General features: G+C 43.7%; 1 protein-coding gene across 21 annotated transcripts in view; it reads left to right on the top strand.

Annotated features, from left to right (window-relative positions):
- Positions 1-20,124, top strand: part of BASP1 (brain abundant membrane attached signal protein 1) — a 1,209,505-nt gene that overhangs the window by 560,709 nt on the left and 628,672 nt on the right. Inside the window, exon 1 of one of the 21 annotated variants that reach the window (XM_050794727.1) lies at positions 5,077-5,080. The exons of the other annotated variants lie outside the window; for them this stretch is intronic. The gene's annotated coding sequence lies outside the window, so the exon portion shown is untranslated. Of the gene's footprint in view, positions 1-5,076; positions 5,081-20,124 lie in introns of those variants that run through there. 21 annotated transcript variants of the gene reach the window in all.

Here is a 20,124-nt window from a genome sequence, read left to right as displayed (position 1 = left end):
GATTTGACAATATATATCTGAGAAAAGGAAACTGGAAATGCATCTGAGAAAAAAAGTCCATAGCCACTGAATCTGAGACAGTTTAGAAAATGAGACAGCTCCAGTAAAGTCCAAATACATGTAAGAACTCTCTAACAGAGGCCACTCACCTTTCTCGTGTAAGAGTATGTGGAAAACTTGTAATAGGAGAGAAAAATAATGAATAATTAATTCCCACTACAGGAAGTCTCCTAGGGCAAAATCAAGTTAAGACTTAAAAGGATGGAGAAATGCCACCCAGGCATAATATTTTGGGGAAATTTCTTTTCTCTAAAATATTATATATTAGAATATTACAGTAGCTCCATGATTCCTTAAACAAAAGGAGGCTCCTTGAAATGGTTTGGCTCTGTGTCCCCACCCACATCTCACCTTGAATTGTAATAATCCCCACGTGTCAAGGGTGGGACCAGGTGTAGATAATTGAATCATGGGCGCCGTTTCCCCCGTGCTGTTCTCGTGATACTGAGTTCTCACAAGATCTGGTGGTTTTATAAGGGGCTTCTCCCTTCACTCAGCACTCATTCTCGCTCCTGCCGCCCGTGAAGAGACGCCTTCCGCCATGATAGTAAGTTTCCTGAGCCCTTCCCAGCCATGCGGAACTGTGAGTCAATTAAGCCTCTTTTCTTTATAAATTACCCACTCGCAAGTGTTTCTTCATAGCAGCATGAGAATGAACTAATACTATACTTGTGTACATGTTGTATTGTTTATTAGCCTGCAGATAGCATTTTTTGTGTCGATAATTTTATGAAACCGTTTCTACGCTCCTCTCCTTGCTATTATACTCTGTTCCTTATTCCTAAATTTCCGTAATTTTCTTGTCACTAAGAAAACCTGGATAGTTCACTCTAAGCACGGATAAGTAAGAGTATCACACAGCATCAGCAGCAACAGAGCAGCTGGAAAGGAAGGAAGTTCATCTCCCAGGTCTCTAACCCGACTTCCAAGGCCCAGCCCAGTGCCTGGTTCACAGAAGGAATTCACTGTTTCTACTTATGTTGAATGTCTGTTGTGCATATACAAACTGAAATATTCAAACTAGAATAGTCTGTGTTTGACAAGGATTCTGTAAGGGATGTGCTTACCAGAAAGATAGTGGCCAAGATGTTGGCCACCCAGATATCAGTTGGGGTACTGCTTCCTAATCCCTAAAAGGAGTTTTTTTTAAGGCTTCAAAATGGGTACTTGAAAAGAACTAAGGTCACATGACAACAAGTATATCCTCCAAGGAGGCCTACCTGTCTATCCCCAGGTACACACATAAACACACACACCTATGATCCACAGGGGTGACTGCAGGACATTAACTTCCAACCCCTTCCCAACAGGAATCTGAACCAGCAGACAAAGTACTGCCGGGTCCTTGCTGCAGCCTCTTCCCCCACCCCCTTTGATGGTCCCGGTTCTGCATCATTGTACTTGCGTATCATTCACTCATTATTTCTTCAGTGCTTCATTCACTAGTCATCAGACGTTCCTGAAAGGCTGACTGTGGGCTTCTGGTAAGATGAAAAGGACTGCTTATTTCTTTCATGGTGCTTAGGGCATAGACAATGGATAAAGACCCTGAAGAAGGTGCTGGGCAAAGGGAATGGGGAAGCCTGACGTGCACAGTCTGGAAGCAGGAGAGGAGCCAACATAGCCCTCAGTGGAAACCTGGAGGAGATCTAAGCTGGAGGATGGGGTGGGAGGAGCAGGAGGCTACTCACGGTGGGGCTCCTCCTGTATGATGCTAGAAGCTTCTGCTCTGTCCTGAGAGCAACAGGGAGCCATGGGTGGGCTTGCAGCAGGAGACAGAGGGGCTAGTCTGTGTTTCAGAAAGATAGCTCCAGACCTTAGAGGACATAAAGCCTGGCAGAGGGAAGGCACTGTCAGAGACTTTTCCCTTGTCATTCTCTAGAATGAGGGAGGAGGAAGAACCAGTTTGGAAGGGAGGCTGACAAGTTTCATTTTTGAAAATGGATCTGCATTTGGGTATCTCTGGAGATGCCAGTAAGGTTGTCGGGTACAGGGTCTGCAGCTCAGAAACCAGCAGGCATCCTGAACAAGACAGATCCAGGCAGACAGAATGGCTTGTAGGAGAACTTGGCAGAGGGCATGACCAAGAGGAGTTCAGAGGCACTGGCCAGTTCCGTGCGACTGCATGGGGGCATGGTATGTGATGAGACTTTTGGATAAATAGATCAAATAAAAGAAAGTTTTAAGTATCAGTAACAGAATTTTAGGAAAAAATCCTGTGAGCAGTAGAGAATTCCTGGAGTTTGTGGGTTTCTGTGTTGTTGTTGACTTTTACCAAGGAAGTGATAGAATCAAAGCAGCAGTGTCCTGAGGTCCCGGGAACTCCAGGCTGACTTCCATCCTCAAAGCAAAACTGTGTTGTGATTCTCTCTAAATCCAGGTCTGCAAATCAGGCCTCCAGTCTCAAGGGGGTATCTTCCATGCTAAAAATAGATGAGTGGAATGCAATGGAATAGCTATGAAAGTGACATCGCACAACCCTTCCAAGTGTATATTTGGCTTGTCACCTGTTACTAATTTTAGTTCATTAGAAATCAGGCACAAAATGTGGCGACGCTTGAGGCTATGAAAATGGCTGCAGGCCCTGCAGTCAGACCATGTCACACGTGCCCTCTTCAGTTATGCATACATGCTGCAGTCGGGTGCTTGCTGCACAGCCAGTGGTGTTTCTGGGGACCCATTAGCACTATGAAACCCTAATGTCTTCTGACCCATTCAAGAAATATGGCTCTACTTGTTATAGTTCACAGTTCAGTATATTTGCTTGTAGGTTAATTCACTGAAAATGGATGCTCTCTCTACCTCTTGCTAAATAAAAATTAGAGAATGATGGCCAGGTGCGGTGGCTCGCGCCTGTAATCTCAACACTTTGGGAGGTGGGCAGATCGCTTGAGCCCAGGAGTTGGAGACTAGACTGTGTAACATGATGAAACCCCATCTCTACAAAAAATATGCACCTGTTGTCCCAGCTACTCAGGAGGCTGAGGTAGGAGGATTGCTTGAGCCAGGGAGGTCGAGGCTGCAATGAGCCATGATCGCACCACAGCACTCCAGCCTGGGCAACAGAGCAAGACCCTGTCTCAAAATATATATATATATATTTTTGTTTTGTTTTGTTTTGTTTGTTGCTGTTGTCGTGAGTGCAGGAGTGAGAAGGTGGAAAGAGTAGAACAAGGGGTTTGATCTGTGACTGCTAACACTCAATTGAGGTAACTCACTACCTTCAGACTAGTCAGGAGGCTATTGTTTTGGACTAAGCTCCTCCACTAGGCCCCAACAGACCAGACCAAAAATCAGAATGAAGTCATTCATGCTGATGTTCCACATTGCCAAGCCAAACCTGAGTTGTTAACCGACCTCCAGAGCAGTCCAGAACAATCCGGAGACAGAAAGCCAAATTTCCCAAGCAGGCCAGTTTCAATCTGCATGGTAACGAAGTTCCCTCTACTCTCTCCCTTCCAAGGGAAAGTGACCTGATGTTAACCAGTTATTTCTCTACTGTTCTGTTCCCCATTTCCACCTTGCAAGGAAAGTAACTTTGAAATGACCAATCAGCTTTTTGGTCTTTGTCCCTGCTTTCTTCAGCCCTTCTCTGTATGAAACCACCCTCCTCTACTCAACCCATTGGAACACTTCTTCTATTTCATCAGATGAAGTTTGCTGGATTCTGGAATTACAAATAAAGTCAATTAAGATCTTAAAACTAAACCTGTAATAAGGTTGTCCTTTGATGCTCTGAACTATTTTTACTCCCAATACTTCTGGCACCAAATATGTGGGTTTTTCCATACCAATAACCAGTTCTCTAATTGTCTATACACCAGCTGGGTATCAAACAATCCACTTCTGACACTACCTGGTCTAACCCAGCAGATCCCATGGGTTAAGGGATCAGCCCCTTAAGACTACCCCCATTTCAAATGCTAACCACAAGTCCTGGACCTCCCATACTTATAAATCAGAGGTTTCCATGACTGAGCTTGGTTGATTTGATTGATTGATAGAGAGACGGACAGACACACACACACACACACGCAAAGAGAGTCTCACTCTGTCACCCAGGCAGGAATGTAGTAGCATGATCATGGCTCACTACGCTGCCACCTCCCGGGTTCAAGTGATCCTCCCATCTCAGCCTCCAGAGTAGCTGGGATCACAGATGTGTTCCACCACACCTGGCTAAACTTTTATTTCTTCTAGAGACAGTGTCTCCCTGTGTTGCCCAGGCTGGTCTTAGGCTGGGCTCCAGCAATCCTTCCACCTCAGCCTGCCAAAGTGCTGAGATTATAGGCCTGAACCACCGCTCCTGGCTCAAGTTCAATAATTTGCTAGAACAGCTCACAGAACTCAGGGAAAACAGTTTACTTACTATTGCTAGTTTATTATAAAGGAAATTATAAAGAATATGAGTGAACATGCAGATGAAGTACATAGGGCAGGCAAGGTCCAGAAGGGTCCTGAATATAGGCACTTCAGCCCCACAGGGGAGTTGGAGTGTGCCACCCTCCTGGCATGTGGGTGTGTTTGCTCACTCACCCAAAAGCTGCTTGGACCCCTTCGTGTAGGAGTTTTTATGGAGGTTTCATTATATGGGTATAATTGATTAAATCTGTGACTGTTGGTGATTTTCAAAACCTCCAGTCCCCCTCCTTTCCCCAGGGGGCCTAAGGGTGGGGCCAGATGATCCAACCCTGTAATCATAAGGTCAGTTCCTCTGGCCACCAGCCGCCATCATGAAACCATCTAGCGATCAAGGAAGAATCATCTCGTAAGTGTAAACTCAAGCATGGTTAAAAGGGACTTATGAAAAATAAATGATGCTCTTCTCATTTCTATCACTCAGGAAATTCCAAGGGTTTTCAAAGCTCTGTGCTAGGAACCAGGGAGGATGACCAAATATATATTTATTATATCTCAATATCACACTTCCCAGTTTTCACCCTCACTCCTGCCCCTCCTCTGCCCTAAACCAAGTACTTCGGTGTCACAAGCAGAACTATGCCATAAAAGGCCCATGGGGGCTTGCTCTGGGTTGCTTGCCTGGACGAGGTCCTGGATGGGACTGAAGGCCTTTCCTCTTTCTCCAGGGAGAAGAGATGCACTTAAACCCAGAGTCCCACAGGCTCAATGGGTTTCCTTCCAAAACCAAATTCCAATGAGCCCTCAGATTCTCCAAATACTGGGCAGCTGGATTTCCCAGACACTGTCCGCAATCTGAGGACATCTAATATACCTGTAGACTGTTCTCCCACTGAAAAGGTGGTTCTTGCTCTTGTCCATTAAAGAAGAGAGGTGGCAGAGAGTTGGAGGAGAGAGCCTCCTTCCCTGGCATGTCCATCCAGGGGTCTCCAGGAACATCCCGGCTGTGGCCCACACCTCTCTGTGTGGTTAAGAGGAGTATCGGATGCCTTCTCTTTCCAACCTTGGCTTATAAGTTTCCCCCAGGAAAGTCTGTGCCTTCACCTATACCATGTGGGCTGTTTGATTCCTCACAGCTGCTTCTGGGAAGGATGGGAGAAAATCAGAGATTCTCCTTGTACACGAAGTGGCATTTGCAACTGCTCTGTGAACTACAGTAACCCAAAGTCCCCCAAACAAGAAATATTGGAGCAGTTTTGATTCTGATCTCTCCTTCATTCTCTCATCGGCAGTAACCAACCGTTTATCAAATTTGCCCAAGACAGTGCTGGTTGATATCCACCTTCTGGCGTGGTTATTAATAGTGCTTCACTTTCTTTCTCAGAGGTGTCCGGGTTTGGATGAGAAATTATATGGGCTCCCTGTTCATCTCCAACCTGTCAACAGTTGCTGAGAACTCCTCCTCTGAAGTGTTCTCACCTCGCCTAGTCCTTTTTTCTCCAGTCTCAGGGCTGCCATCCCTGTTCAAGTTTCAGTGCCTGTTGCCCATCTAAACTGCGTCAGCCTCCTGTCTCTTCCAATCCTCCCTGTACACCTCTCCTTTAAAACAGTGCTTTCAACCTGTAGCATCCACACCCAAGCGCTTACAACGATGCCCGGTCACCTAGAACTGCTACACCTAAAGAAATTGCCAGCCGCCTTCTAAAGCTGGTTCATCTGGCCAGTCTCTTTCTAAAAGCCACATTTCTCACTGCTCCCAAATGTGAACACTTGGCTATTGTCAGGCTAGCTCATCTCTGAGTTCGTACTCCAAGCAAACGTTCATGTCCACGCTGTTGCTCATGCTGTACTATCTTTCCTTGTCTTTTTCAACCTCCTGGAAGCTCAGATCTTCCATCTACAGTTCAGCTTGCTCTTCTTGCACTAACCCTTAAGTAGAAAAAGCCTGTGTTTCTTAGTCATGAGGATCTGAATTTGACCCTAGATCCATCACTGCCCACTGTATTTCACTGATTATAAGACATATACGTATTTTTTTTCACTTTTAGCGTACCTGGAAATGGAATGTACTTTAGAATCTTAAGCATCTTAGATTCAACAAAGCATAGTAGCCTGTGACTTTGTGTTATGTGACACAGACTCTGTGAGTCTTGGTGACCTTGTCTTCAAAACAATTAACATTTTACCGTCGACACTGCTGTGGGAATTACTTGGAATAACCGCAGTTGAGACCCAGTGGGAGAATATCTCCATGAGAATCTGGATCCTGAACCCAGGCATTTTATAATGATTTTCTTTTGAGAAGGCCTGGGCCGCATGGAAAAACTGTTGCAACCGATACCAAAGCTTGTGTCATCAAATTTCAGAACAATTCTCTGCAGTGTACAAAGCCAGAAAGAGAAATCAGTCCCATTCATGGGTGGTTTAACCACAGCTCTCTACAGAGAACTCTGTTCAGAGGAAATAGCTAAAGGGGCCATTTCTCCAGGGGTCATGAGCCAAGTAGCTTTCTGTTGGAAAAGTGTCGTTTGATGGACAAAGCTACAAAAGCAGTTTTGTCCTTAATTCTTCAGTAAAAAATCTTCAAAAGCTGATTTTATGTTAAAAGTCCACAAGTGGGTTTCTGAAGAATTGGGTCACAGGTGCATGTTTTAGTAACATCCAATTGGACAATTTCCATCTTTCTGTATAAAAGTCTGCCCACTCCAAGAAGGCGCTAGCAGCCAGATGCCTGAGGTACAATCAAGCTGATTGGCAAGGGAATCTTTCCTTCTGCCTCCCTGTGCTGCTCCAGTGGGTAACAGTCCCAGCTCCAAACTCAGACCATTGAGGATTGTGTTTACCTCTTGCTTTTAATGTGGGTTTTCAGTGAAGGGATCTAGAACATAAGATGGGGGAGGGAGGGCAGGTGGAGAACCCTGCAGTGTAGGATTTGAATTGGAGCTATCAGTAAGTGGGAGATCGTGATCTGATATTCTAGCTGTGTCCCTGAAAAAGCTTAGAATCAATAATACCCCATAGCAATAAGCTCGTGTAGGAACCAGGTTTTGGTTTCTGAATACTATTGCCTGCCGAAAAGAACCAGAGCTCCTTAGAGAATTGGCAAATATCAGGTCAGAGTTAGGAACATCTTGTGTATCAGAAAGCAAAGATGTGTTCACAGACCATTTAAAAGTCCATGTCAAAAAAATACAGAAGTCAGCTTGGAAAGGATCTCACTGATCAAATCTGAGAAACTTTGAGGATGAAAAAAATAATCCTGGGAAACGACTGTAATGCATTGTATTTTTAACATTTCACGACTCTATAGTGATTCTCAAAAGACAGAAAGGACCAGCCTGGGCAACATGGCAAAACTTTCTCTACAAAAAATATAAAAATTAGCTGGGCGTGATGGTTATGTGCCTATAGTCCAGCTACTCAGGAGGCTGAGGTGGGAGAATCACTTGACCCTTGGAGGTCGAGGCTGCAAAGAGCCGTGATTTCACCGCTGTACTCCAGCCTGGGTGACAGAGACCCTGTCTAGAAAAAAAAAAATGCTCTTTTTTTTTTTTAATTTTTTTGTTATACTTTAAGTTCTAGGGTACATGTGCACAACCTGCAGGTTTGTTACATATGTATACATGTGCCATGTCGGTGTGCTACACCCATCAAAGTAACTCCCAATGCCATCCCTCCCCCTTCCCCCCTCCCCACAATAGGCCCGGGTGTGTGATGTTCCCCTTCCCGTGTCCAAGTATTCTCATTGTTCAATTCCCACCTATGAGTGAGAACATGTGGTGTTTGGTTTTCTGTTCTTGGTGATAGTTTGCTGAGAATGATGGTTTCCAGCTGCGTCTGTGTCCCTACAAAGGACACAAACTCATCCTTTTTATGGCTGCATAGTATTCCATGGTGTATATGTGCCACATTTTCTTAATTCAGTCTGTCACTGATGGACATTTGGGTGGATTCCAAGTCTTTGCTATTGTGAATAGTGCCGCAATAAACATATGTGTGCATGTGTCTTTATAGCAGCATGATTTATAATCCTTTGGGTATATACTCAGTAATGGGATGGCTGGGTCATATGGTATTTCTAGTTCTAGATCCTTGAATTGCCATACTGTTTTCCACAATGGTTGAACTAGTTTACAATCCCACTGACAGGGTAAAAGTGTTTCTATTTCTCCACATCCTCTCCAGCACCTGTTGTTTCCTGACTTTTTAATGATTGCCATTATAACTGGTGTGAGATGGTATCTCATTATGGTTTTGATTTGCATTTCTCTGATGGCCAGTGATGATGAGCATTTTTTCATGTGTCTGTTGGCTGTATGAATGTCTTCTTTTGAGAACTGTCTGTTCATATCCTTTGCCCACTTTTCGATGGGGTTGTTTTTTTTTTTTCTCGTAAATTTGTTTGAGTTCTTTGTAGGTTCTGGATATTGGCCCTTTGTCAGATGAGTAGATTGCAAAAATTTTCTCCCATTCTGTAGGTTGCCTGTTCACTCTGATGGTAGTTTCTTTTGCTGTGCAGAAGCTCTTTAGTTTAATTAGATCCCATTTGTCAATTTTGGCTTTTGTTGCCGTTGCTTTTGGTGTTTTAGACATGAATTCCTTGCCCATGCCTATGTCCTGAATGGTATTACCTAGGTTTTCTTCTAGGGTTTTTATGGTATTGGGTCTAACATTTAAGTCTAATCCATCTTGAATTAATTTTCGTATAAGGAGTAAGGAAAGGATCCAGTTTCAGCTTTCTACTTACGGCTAGCCAATTTTCCCAGCACCATTTATTAAATAGGGAATCCTTTCCCCATTTCTTGTTTTTCTCAGGTTTATCAAAGATCAGATGGCTGTAGATGTGTGGTATTATTTCTGAGGACTCTGTTCCATTGGTCTATATCTCTTTTGGTACCAGTACCATGCTGTTTTGGTTACTGTAGCCTTGTAGTATAGTTTGAAGTCAGGTAGCATGATGCCTCCAGCTTTGTTCTTTTGACTTAGGATTGTCTTGGCAATGCGGGCTCTTTTTTGGTTCCATATGAACTTTAAAGCAGTTTTTTCCAATTCTGTGAAGAAAGTCATTGGTAGCTTGATGGGAATGGCATTGAATCTATAAATTACCTTGGGCAGTATGGCCATTTTCACAATACTGATTCTTCCTATCCATGAGCATGGCATGTTCTTCCATTTGTTTGTGTCCTCTTTTATTTCACTGAGCAGTGGTTTGTAGTTCTCCTTGAAGAGGTCCTTTATATCCCTTGTAAGTTGGATTCCTAGGTATTTTATTCTCTTTGAAGCTATTGTAAATGGGAGTTCATTCATGATTTGGCTCTCTGTTTGTCTGTTACTGGTGTATAAGAATGCTTGTGATTTTTGCACATTAATTTTGTATCCTGAGACTTTGCTGAAGTTGCTTATCAGCTTAAGGAGATTTTGGGCTGAGATGATGGGGTTTTCTAAATATACAATCATGTCATCTGCAAACAGGGACAATTTCTCTTCTTTTCCTAACTGAATACCCTTGATTTCTTTCTCTTGCCTGATTGCCCTAGCCAGAACTTCCAACACTATGTTGAATAGGAGTGGTGAGAGAGGGCATCCCTGTCTTGTGCCACTTTTCAAAGGGAATGCTTCCAGTTTTTGCCCATTCAGTATGATATTGGCTGTGGGTTTGTCATAAATAGCTCTTATTATTTTGAGATACATTCCATCAATACCGAATTTATTGAGAGTTTTTAGCATGAAGGGCTGTTGAATTTTGTCTAAAGGCCTTTTCTGCATCTATTGAGAGAATCATGTGGTTTTTGTCTTTGGTTCTGTTTATATGCTGGATTACGTTTATTGATTTGTGTATGTTGAACCAGCCTTGCATCCCAGGGATGAAGCCCACTTGATCATGGTGGATAAGCTTTTTGATGTGCTGCTGGATTCGGTTTGCCAGTATTTTATTGAGGATTTTTGCATCGATGTTCATCAGGGATATTGGTCTAAAATTCTCTTTTTTTGTTGTGCCTCTGCCAGGCTTTGGTATCAGGATGATGTTGGCCTTATAAAATGAGTTGGGGAGGATTCCTTCTTTTTCTATTGATTGGAATAGTTTCAGAAGGAATGGTACCAGCTCCTCCTTGTACCTCTGGTAGAATTCAGCTGTGAATCCATCTGGTCCTGTACTTTTTTTTGGTTGTTAGGCTATTAATTATTGCCTCAATTTCAGAGCCTGCTATTGGTCTATTCAGGAATTCAGCTTCTTCCTGGTTTAGTCTTGGGAGAGTGTAAGTGTCCAGGAAATTATCCATTTCTTCTAGGTTTTCTAGTTTATTTGCATAGAGGTGTTTATAGTATTCTCTGATGGTAGTTTGTATTTCCGTGGGGTTGGTGGTGATATCCCCTTTATGTTTTTTTATTGTGTCTATTTGATTCTTCTCTCTTTTCTTCTTTATTCGTCTTGCTAGTGGTCTATCAATTTTGTTGATCTTTTCAAAAACCCAGCTCCTGGATTCATTGATTTTTTGGAGGGTTTTTTGTGTCTCTATCTCCTTCAGTTCTGCTCTTAGTTATTTCTTGCCTTCTGCTAGCTTTTGAATGTGTTTGCCCTTGCTTCTCTAGTTTTTTTTTAATTGTGATGTTAGGGTGTCAATTTTAGATCTTTCCAGCTTTCTCTTGTGGGCATTTAGTGCTATGAATTTCCCTCTACACACTGCTTTAAATGTGTCCCACAGATTCTAGTATGTTGTATCTTTGTTCTCATTGGTTTCAAAGAGCATCTTTATTTCTGCCTTCATTTCGTTGTGTACCCAGTAGTCATTCAGGAGCAGGTTGTTCATTTTCCATGTAGTTGAGCAGTTTTGATTGAGTTTCTTAGTCCTGAGTTCTAGTTTGATTGCACTGTGGTCTGAGAGACAGTTTGTTATAATTTCTGTTCTTGCACATTTGCTGAGGAGTGCTTCCAACTATGTGGTCGGTTTTGGAATAAGTGTGATTTTGTGCTAAGAAGAATGTATATTCTGTTGATTTGGGGTGGAGAGTTCTATAGATGTCTATTAGGTCCGCTTGGTGCAGAGTTCAATTCCTGGATATCCTTGTTAACTTTCTGTCTCGTTGATCTGTCTAATGTTGACAGTGGGGTGTTGTAGTCTCCCACTATTATTGTATGGGAGTCTAAGTCTCTTTGTAAGTCTCTAAAGACTTGCTTTATGAATCTGGGTGCTCCTGTATTGGGTGCATATATATATTTAGGATAGTTAGCTCTTCCTGATGAATTGATCCCTTTACCATTATGTAATGGCCTTCTTTGTCTCTTTTGATCTTTGATGGTTTAAAGTCTGTTTCATCAGAGACTAGGACTGCAACCCCTGCTTTTTTTTTGTTCTCCATTTGCTTGGTAGATCTTCCTCCATCCCTTTATTTTGAGCCTATGTGTGTCTCTGCATGTGAGATGGGTCTCCTGAATACAGCAAACTGATGGGTCTTGACTCTATCCAATTTGCCAGTCTGTGTCTTTTAATTGGACCATTTAGTCCATTTACATTTAAGGTTAATACTGTTATGTGTGAACTTGCTCCTGTCATTGTGATATTAGCTGGTCATTTTGCTCATTAGTTGATGCAGTTTCTTCCTAGCATTGATGGTCTTTACATTTTGGCATGTTTTTGCAGTGGCTGGTACTGGTTGTTCCTTTCCACATTTAGTGTTTCCTTTAGGGTCTCTTGTAAGGCAGGCCTGGTGGTGACAAAATCTCTAAGCATTTGCTTGTCTGTAAAGGATTTTATTTCTCCTTCACTTATGAAACTTAGTTTTGCTTGATATGAAATTCTGGGTTGAAAAGTCTTTTCTTTAAGAATGTTGAATATTGACCCCCACTCTCTTCTGGCTTGTAGAGTTTCTGCTGAGAGATCTGCTGTTAGTCTGATGGGCTTCCCTTTGTGGGTAACCCGACCTTTCTCTCTGGCTGCCCTTAACATTTTTTCCTCATTTCAACTTTGGTGAATCTGACAATTATGTGTCTTGGAGTTGCTCTTCTCGAGGAGTATCTTTGTGGCATTCTGTGTATTTCCTGAATTTGAATGTTGGCCTGCCTTACTAGGTTGGAGAAGTTCTCCTGGATGATATCCTGAAGAGTGTTTTCCAACTTGATTCCATTTTCCCCCTCACTTTCAGGCACCCCAATCAGATGTAGATCTGGTCTTTTCACATAATCCCATACTTCTTGGAGGCTTTGTTCATTTCTTTTTGCTTTTTTCTCTAGACTTCTCTTCTCGCTTCATTTCATTCATTTGATCTTCAATCGCTGATACTTTCTTCCAGTTGATTGAGTCAGTTACTGAAGCTTGTGCATTTGTCATGTATTTCTCGTGTCATGGTTTTCATCTCTATAAGTTCGTTTATGGCCTTCTCTGCATTGATTATTCTAGTTATCCATTCTTCCATTCTTTTTTCAAGATTTTTAGTTTCTTTGTGCTGGGTACGTAATTCCTCCTTTAGCTCTGAGAAATTTGATGGACTGAAGCCTTCTCTCAACTCATCAAAGTCATTCTCCGTCCAGCTTTGATCCATTGCTGGTGATGAGCTGCATTCCTTTGGAGGGGGAGATGTACTCTGATTTTTTAAATTTTCAGCTTTTCTGCCCTGCTTTTTCCCCATCTTTGTGATTTTATCTGCCTTTGGTCTTTGATGATGGTGACGTACTGATGGGTTTTGGTATGGGTGTCCTTTCTGTTTGTTTTCCTTCTAACAGTCAGGACCCTCAGCTTCAGGTCTATTGGAGTTTGCTTGAGGTCCACTCCAGACCCTGTTTGCCTGGGTATCAGCAGCGGAGGCTGCAGAGGATAAAATATTGCTGAACAGCGAGTATTGCTGTCTGATTCTTGCTCTGGAAACTTCATCTCAGAGGTGTGCCCAGCTGTGTGAGGTGTTGGTCTGTACCTAGTAGGGGATGTCTCCCAGTTAGGTTACTCAAGGGTCAGGAACCCACTTGAGCAGGCAGTCTGTCCATTCTCAGATCTCAGCCTCTGTGCTGGGAGACCCACTGCTGTCTTCAAAGCTGTCAGACAGGGTCATTTACATCTGCAGAGGTTTCTGCTGCTTTTTGTTTAGCTATGCCCTGTCCCCAGAGGTGGAGTCTACAGAGACAGGCAGGCCTCCTTGAGCTGCAAGTGGGTTCCACCCAGTTCAAGCTTCCCAGTGGCTTTGTTTACCTACTTAAGCCTAGGCAATGGTGGGCGCCCCTCTCCCAGCCTCGCTGCTGCCTTGCTGTTAGATCTCAGACTGCTGTGCTAGCAATGAGGGAGGCTCCATGGGCGTGGGACCCTCCTGGCCAGGTGTGGGATATGATCTCCTGGTGTGCCGTTTGCTGAGACCCTTGGTAAAGTGCAGTATTAGGGTGGGAGTTACCCGTTTTTCCAGGTGTTGTATGTCTGTTTCCCTTGGCTAGGAAAAGGGATTCCCTTCCCCCTTGTCTTTCCCAGGTGAGGCGTTGCCTTGCCCTGCTTCAGCTCTTGCTGGTCGGGCTGCACCAGCTGACCAGCACCGATTGTCCGGCACTCCCCAGTGAGATGAACCTGGTACCTCAGTTGAAAATGCAGAAATCACCCGTCTTCTGTGTTGCTCGCACTGGGAGCTGGAGGCTGGAGCTGTTCCTATTTGGCCATCTTGCTCTGGGACCTTTTTTTTTTTTAAAGACAGAGTCTTGCTCTGTTGCCCAGGCTGGAGTACAGTGGTGCAATCTCGGCTCACTGCAAGCTCTGCCTCCTGGGTTCACACCATTCTCCTGCCTCAACCTCCTGAGTAGCTGGGACTACAGGCACCTGCCACCATGCCCAGCTAATTTTGTGTGTGTTTTAAGTAGACACAGGGTTTCACCGTGTTAGCCAGGATGGTGTTGATCTCCCGACCTCATGATCCACCTGCCTCAGCCTTCCATAGTGCTGGGATTACAGGCGTGAGCCACCATAACACGCTCTTCTTTTGTAAAAAATTATAATCCAGTTATGTGTAGGCTAAATTTTAGGAAAGCACCATTTCATAACTCAATGTAATGATTGATTCAAGTGATGATCATCAATGAATAATATGACCCACTGGGAGTAAAGACTAGAGGGAAAGGCTGCTTACAGAATGTCACAGGTTACTGATTAATTACAAAGGCAAAAGCTTTCCTTTGCATTGCTATCTATCAGTCTTCACCTCATCTTCCTCCCATTGTGCGTGCCATGACAGTTAGTGGAGCAACCTAACCCTGTGAGTCCCCGGTCTGATGCCATAGGAGGGACACCCATAACAAAATTTGCTGGAAGCATCTGACCTGAATCAAATCCTGGCCAGATGGTCAGAGCACTCCAGAATGTGGGATTTTTTTTTTTTTTTTTTTTTTTTTTTGAGACAGAGCTTTGCTCTGTCCCCCAGGCTGGAATGCAGTGGCGCAATCTTGGCTCACTGCAACCTCTGCCTCCTAGGTTCAAGCAATTCTCGTGTTTCAGCCTCCTGAGTAGCTGGAACTCCAGGCATGCACTACCACACCCAGGTAATTTTTGTATTTTTAGTAGAGACGGTGTTTCACCATGTTGCCCAGGCTGGTCTTGAACTTCTGACCTCAAGTGATCCTCCTACCTCAGCCTGCCAAAGTGCTGTGATTACAGGCGTGAGCCACCGCGCCCAGCCAGGATGTTCTGCAGGTCTTCAAAGAGTTGGAGTTCAAGAACAGAGGCAGAGTACAGGGAAAATAGAGACAGAACAGCCAAATCTAGGTGTCAACCTTGATTGGATTCTGGGTCAAAAGCTACCAAGGACATTCTGGAGGACGATTAGGAAACTTTGAGTCCAGATTGCATGTTAGATCATTCTGTTGAATTAATGTTGATTCTCTTATCAGGGGTGAGGATGGTGTTATGGTGAGGTAAGAGGATGGCTCTGTTCTGAGTGATGCAAGATCCAACATTTAGGCATGAAATGCCATGATGACAGCTGCCTACTTTAGCAAAAGGGAAAGGGGTGTGTGTGTGTGTGTGTGTGTGTGTGTATGTGTGTGTATATGTGTGTGCGTGCGTGCATATAAATAGAGGAAGTAGCTGCGGCTAGATGGTGAATCTACGTGAGGAGTATCCAGGTGTTCATTGTACTGTTCTTTCAACTTTTCTGTGGGCTTGAAAATTTTCAAAACAAGACAAAAAATGTTTTTTCAAAGACCGTTCAAGAGGATAGGAAATAGAAATGAGTCTTATTAAAGAGCCATTTAAAAGACTGTTTCCTTCTATTTCCTTTTGCCCACAACTATGACCCTCAGTGCTAGCGATTTCTCCTTTCCATAAACTTTTGTTTGACTTAAAATCATTGTGTCACCACTGAGCAGGGAATCTCAATAATGACTGACATATCTGGTAGCAAAAGGAAATGAAATATTTTTATTTTCTCAGAGAACTAAAGCTTATCTTCTAAAATCAAATTTCTTTTTTTTTTTTTTTTTTTTTTTTTTTTTTGAGATGAAGTCTCGCTCTGTTGCCCAGGCTGGAGTGAAGTGATGTGGTCCTGGCTCACTGCAACCTCCATCTCCCAGGTTCAAGCAATTCTCCTGTCTCAGCTTCCCAACTAGCTGGGACTACAGGCACGGGCCTCCACACCCAGCTAATTTTTGTATTTTTAGTAGAGAAGGGGTTTTACCATATTAGCCAGTCTGGTCTCAAACTTCTGGTCTCAAATGATCCACTTGCTTTGGTCTCCCAAAGTGCTGGGATTACCGGCATGAACCACTGTGCGCAGCCTCAAATTTCTTATATTGAGCTTCAACTATGCAAGATCCCATGAGAGGAATGATATACCAAGATGAACAACAATATGGTCTCTGCCTTCAAGGGGTGTAAAATCTAACCCATACAATTGGGCTCCACAAGCATTTTTTGAGTGGTTATTATGAGCTAAACAAAACACTAGGACTAGAGATCCAGTTATAGAACAAGATACAGGGGCCATCAAAAAGTCCCTTATCTTTTGAGATATATGAATAGATTAATTTCAGTATATTGCATAAAGTTTATAAGACCTTTATCATGTTCTAAAAATTATCATCAGGAATCTAGCAACAGTTTCTGAACAAAGACTACCTCAGAGCCATGGCTTGGATTAAAGTTCAGGATATTTTTCAGACAAAGCAGTAGGCATTGCAAGCAGATGGAATAGAGCATGCAAAAGCATGAGGGCGTGAAATGAGCATGAGGTCTTTGGGGGATCAACAACTAGTTAAATATGGCTGGAGGGTGGGTACTTGGGGCAGTAAGAGAGACAACTCGGAACTCCAGCTTAACTTGGGCTGGTAGATAAAGAGCTTCCATCCTATCCTGAAGAGTTTGAACTGTATCCTGAAGGCAGTGGGAAGCCAGGAGGAGACTTTGGAGATAAATAATATGATCATCAGGTGCTTGTCTTAGAACGGTAAGTCTAGTGGTGGAGTGGCAGGAGATTTGGAAGGAGATGAGCCAGCAAGATTGGTTAATACATTTTTGTAATAGTGCTGGTGAGAGATGCTGAGCACCTAAACCAAGACGAAGTAGAGACAGAGAAAGGGTGGATGCAAGAGACAGTTTGTAGATTACAAAAATAGGGCATGGTGACAGAATGAATGCTAGGAAGTGACACAGAGGGGTCATCAGAGATGATGTATTAGGATTTTCCAGAGAAACAGAACCAATAGGGTGAGTGTGTGTGTGTGTGTGTGTGTGTGTGTTGAGAGAGAAAGGAGTTCTCTATTATAAGGAAACTCCATTGTGGGTGTGCAAAAGTCCAAAACCCGCAAGGTAGCTCACAGGCTAGAGATTCTATCAGAAGTTGATCTTGCAGTCTTCAAAGGCAGGTCTGCAAAGAATTCCTTCTTCCTCAGTGGAGTTTCAGTGTTTTCTCTTAATGGCCTCCATTGATTGGCTGAGGCCCATGTATCTTACGGAGGGTAATCTGCTTTCCTCAAAGCTCACCAGTTTGAATGTTAATCGTACCCTAAAAAATACCTTCACGGTGACATCGAGACAACTAGACACCATAGCCTAGCCAAGGTGATACGTAAAATTAACCATCACCTTTAAGACATTGGTTGTATTTGGGTGCCGTTAATAATTAATAATATATGGAATAGAGGATAAAAGATCAGTTGAGGGGAGAAAAAGAACATCATTTCGATGTTGAATTTCAGCTGGCGATGTCCAGTGGTCACTTAGGACAGAAACTCGGAAGATAGATTTTTCTAATGAACTCAATTTAGACATCTTAGTGGATCCACGTGGTGGTGGTGGGTTCGTTAATGCATTTGCCGCCAATTACTAGATGCTGGCTGGCTTCACTCACACTTCTGGCGGTTGGCTAGTGCTGCTGGCTAATGTGCCTCAGTTGTCCTCCACGTAGCCTCTCCCAGCTCAGCCTTCCTCACTTGGCAGCTGGGGTTCCATGAGGGCAAGCCTGATGTATAAGCATGTATCAGCCTCCGCTTGGGCCACATTTTCTAATGATCCCATAGCCAAAGCAAATCATATGGCTAAGCTTAGGGTTGACGTTGAAGGGGGCAACACACAAGCCTAGAATTCATTAAAATCCATTAACATAACAATGGAACACATGTTGGCCGGGCTTGGTGGCTGAGGCCTGTAATCCCAGCACTTTGGGAGGCCGAGAAGGGCGGATCACCAGGTCAGGAGATAGAGACCATCCTGGCTAACACGGTGAAACCCCATCTTTACTAAATACAAAAAAATTAACTGGGCGTGGTGGCGGGTGCCTGTGGTCCCAGCTACTCGGCAGGCTGAGGCAGGAGAATGGTGTGAACCTGGGAGGCAGAGCTTGCAGTGAGCCGAGATTGCACCACTGCACTCCAGCCTAGGTGACAGAGTGAGACTCCATCTCAATTAAAAAAAAAAAAAAAGCATGGAACACATGTTAAACAGAGTCTAGAATTCATTAAGATCCATTAACATAACAATGGAATACATGTTAGATGGCAATGAAGAAAAAGAGAATAGAGTAACAAGGCAGATAATTACATTGGAAGAGAAGGCCGTAGTAGACAGGGTGGTCAGAGAAGTGACTTTTGAGCAGACACTTAAATGAAGTAAGGCAGCCAGTCATGTGAAATTCTGCAGGCAAGCCCATGCCAGACAAAGTGAACCGCAGGTGTTGAGGACTGTGAAGCCAGAACCAGCTTGAAATGCTCAAGAAACAAGAAGAGCAGAGTACACCAGGGCTGGGGGTGGAAGAGCAATGGAGATGAGACTGGAGAGGTGGCAGAGAGGACCACAGTGCAGGGCTTTGCAGACCATGGAAGGAGACTCAATTTTATTCTAAATAGTGATGAGAAACCAATGAAAGATTTTGTGCAAGAAGGGACTTGATCCAATTTTCATCTTTATTTATCTTTTCGAGGCAGAGTCTCACTCTGTCACCCAAGCTAGAGTGCAGTGGCACGATGTTGGCTCACGGCAACCTCACTGCAACACCTCCTGGGTTCAAGCGATTCTCTTGCCTCAGTCTTCTGAGTAGCTGGGATTACAGGTGCATGCCACCACACCTGGCTAATTTTTGCATTTTTAACAGAGAAGAGGTTTCACCATGTTTGCCAGGCTGGTATCGAACTTCTGACCTCAAGTAATCCACCTTCCACCTTCCACCTTCCCAAAGTGCTGGGATTACAGGTATGAGCCACCACGCCTGGCCAATTTTCATCTTTAAAAGATGGTTCTGATTACTGATGAGGCAACATGCATGGAGACTGGGCGATCTGGTAGGGGCTCCTGCAGTAGTCACAGAAAGAGAGAATGGTAGTGGTGGAGGTGCCAAGAAGTGGTTGAATTTGGACGACCAGAAGAGGTAGAAACATTACATGTTCATGGAGTAGATGTGAAATGTCAGGGACACAGGGGTCAAGAATGATGCCTGACAACTGAGCAAGACAGGAAATAATGAGGAGAGAAAATCAGGCATTCTTTTCTGGACATGCTGTATTTCACCTGCCTAATACATATGCGAGTGGAGACACCAAGTAGAAGATCAAATAGGAAGACCTTAAGCTCAAGGGAGAGAAAGTCAGCATCTAAATGGCATGATGGCCATGAGAGTATGTGGGATAAATTGGAAGATGTCGTAGAAGATGCAGATGTTCTCTGCCAACCATTGGGTTTTCACAATGAAATAAGAAGTGATGAATAGAAGGAATGGCTGCAGGGAGCTTCGAAAGAGAAGAGTTTTGAGAAAGTGGTTTTAGGTCAGGATACAAGAGACTGAATTCATTAGGGAAGGGTGGCAGGATGGATGTGAAGGGGCTGCCAGCTTCTGAAGACTGTGATAAAGTGAGAGCTATATTGGTTGTGTTTCTCCAGCAATATTCAGCTGCTCAAATACAGGGCATTAGTCAGAGGTCCTCAGAGAAACAGATCCAATAGGATATATGTGACCAGAAAGAAACAGATTATAAGGCATTGGCTCACATAATTATGGAGGTTGATTATGGATACTTGATTAAGTCCCACAAGCTTCTGTCTGCAAGCTGGAGACCTAAGAAAGCTTGTGATATAATTCCAAGGCCTGAAAGCCAGAGAGCCAATGGTGTAGATTCCAGTCCGGGTCAGAAGGCCTGAGAACCAGTTGTTCCAAGGACAGGAGAAGATCAATAAGCCAACTCCAGCAGTCAGGCCGGGAGTGGACTCAACCTTCCTCTGCTGATAGATTGGATAATGCCCACCCACATGGCTTTAC

This window comes from Macaca thibetana, chromosome 6 (assembly GCF_024542745.1).
Source record: "Macaca thibetana thibetana isolate TM-01 chromosome 6, ASM2454274v1, whole genome shotgun sequence".
Classification (NCBI taxonomy): Eukaryota; Metazoa; Chordata; class Mammalia; order Primates; family Cercopithecidae; genus Macaca; species Macaca thibetana.
The sequence above is the reverse complement of the archived record's forward strand: the minus strand, read 5'-3'. Positions and strand labels throughout refer to the sequence as shown.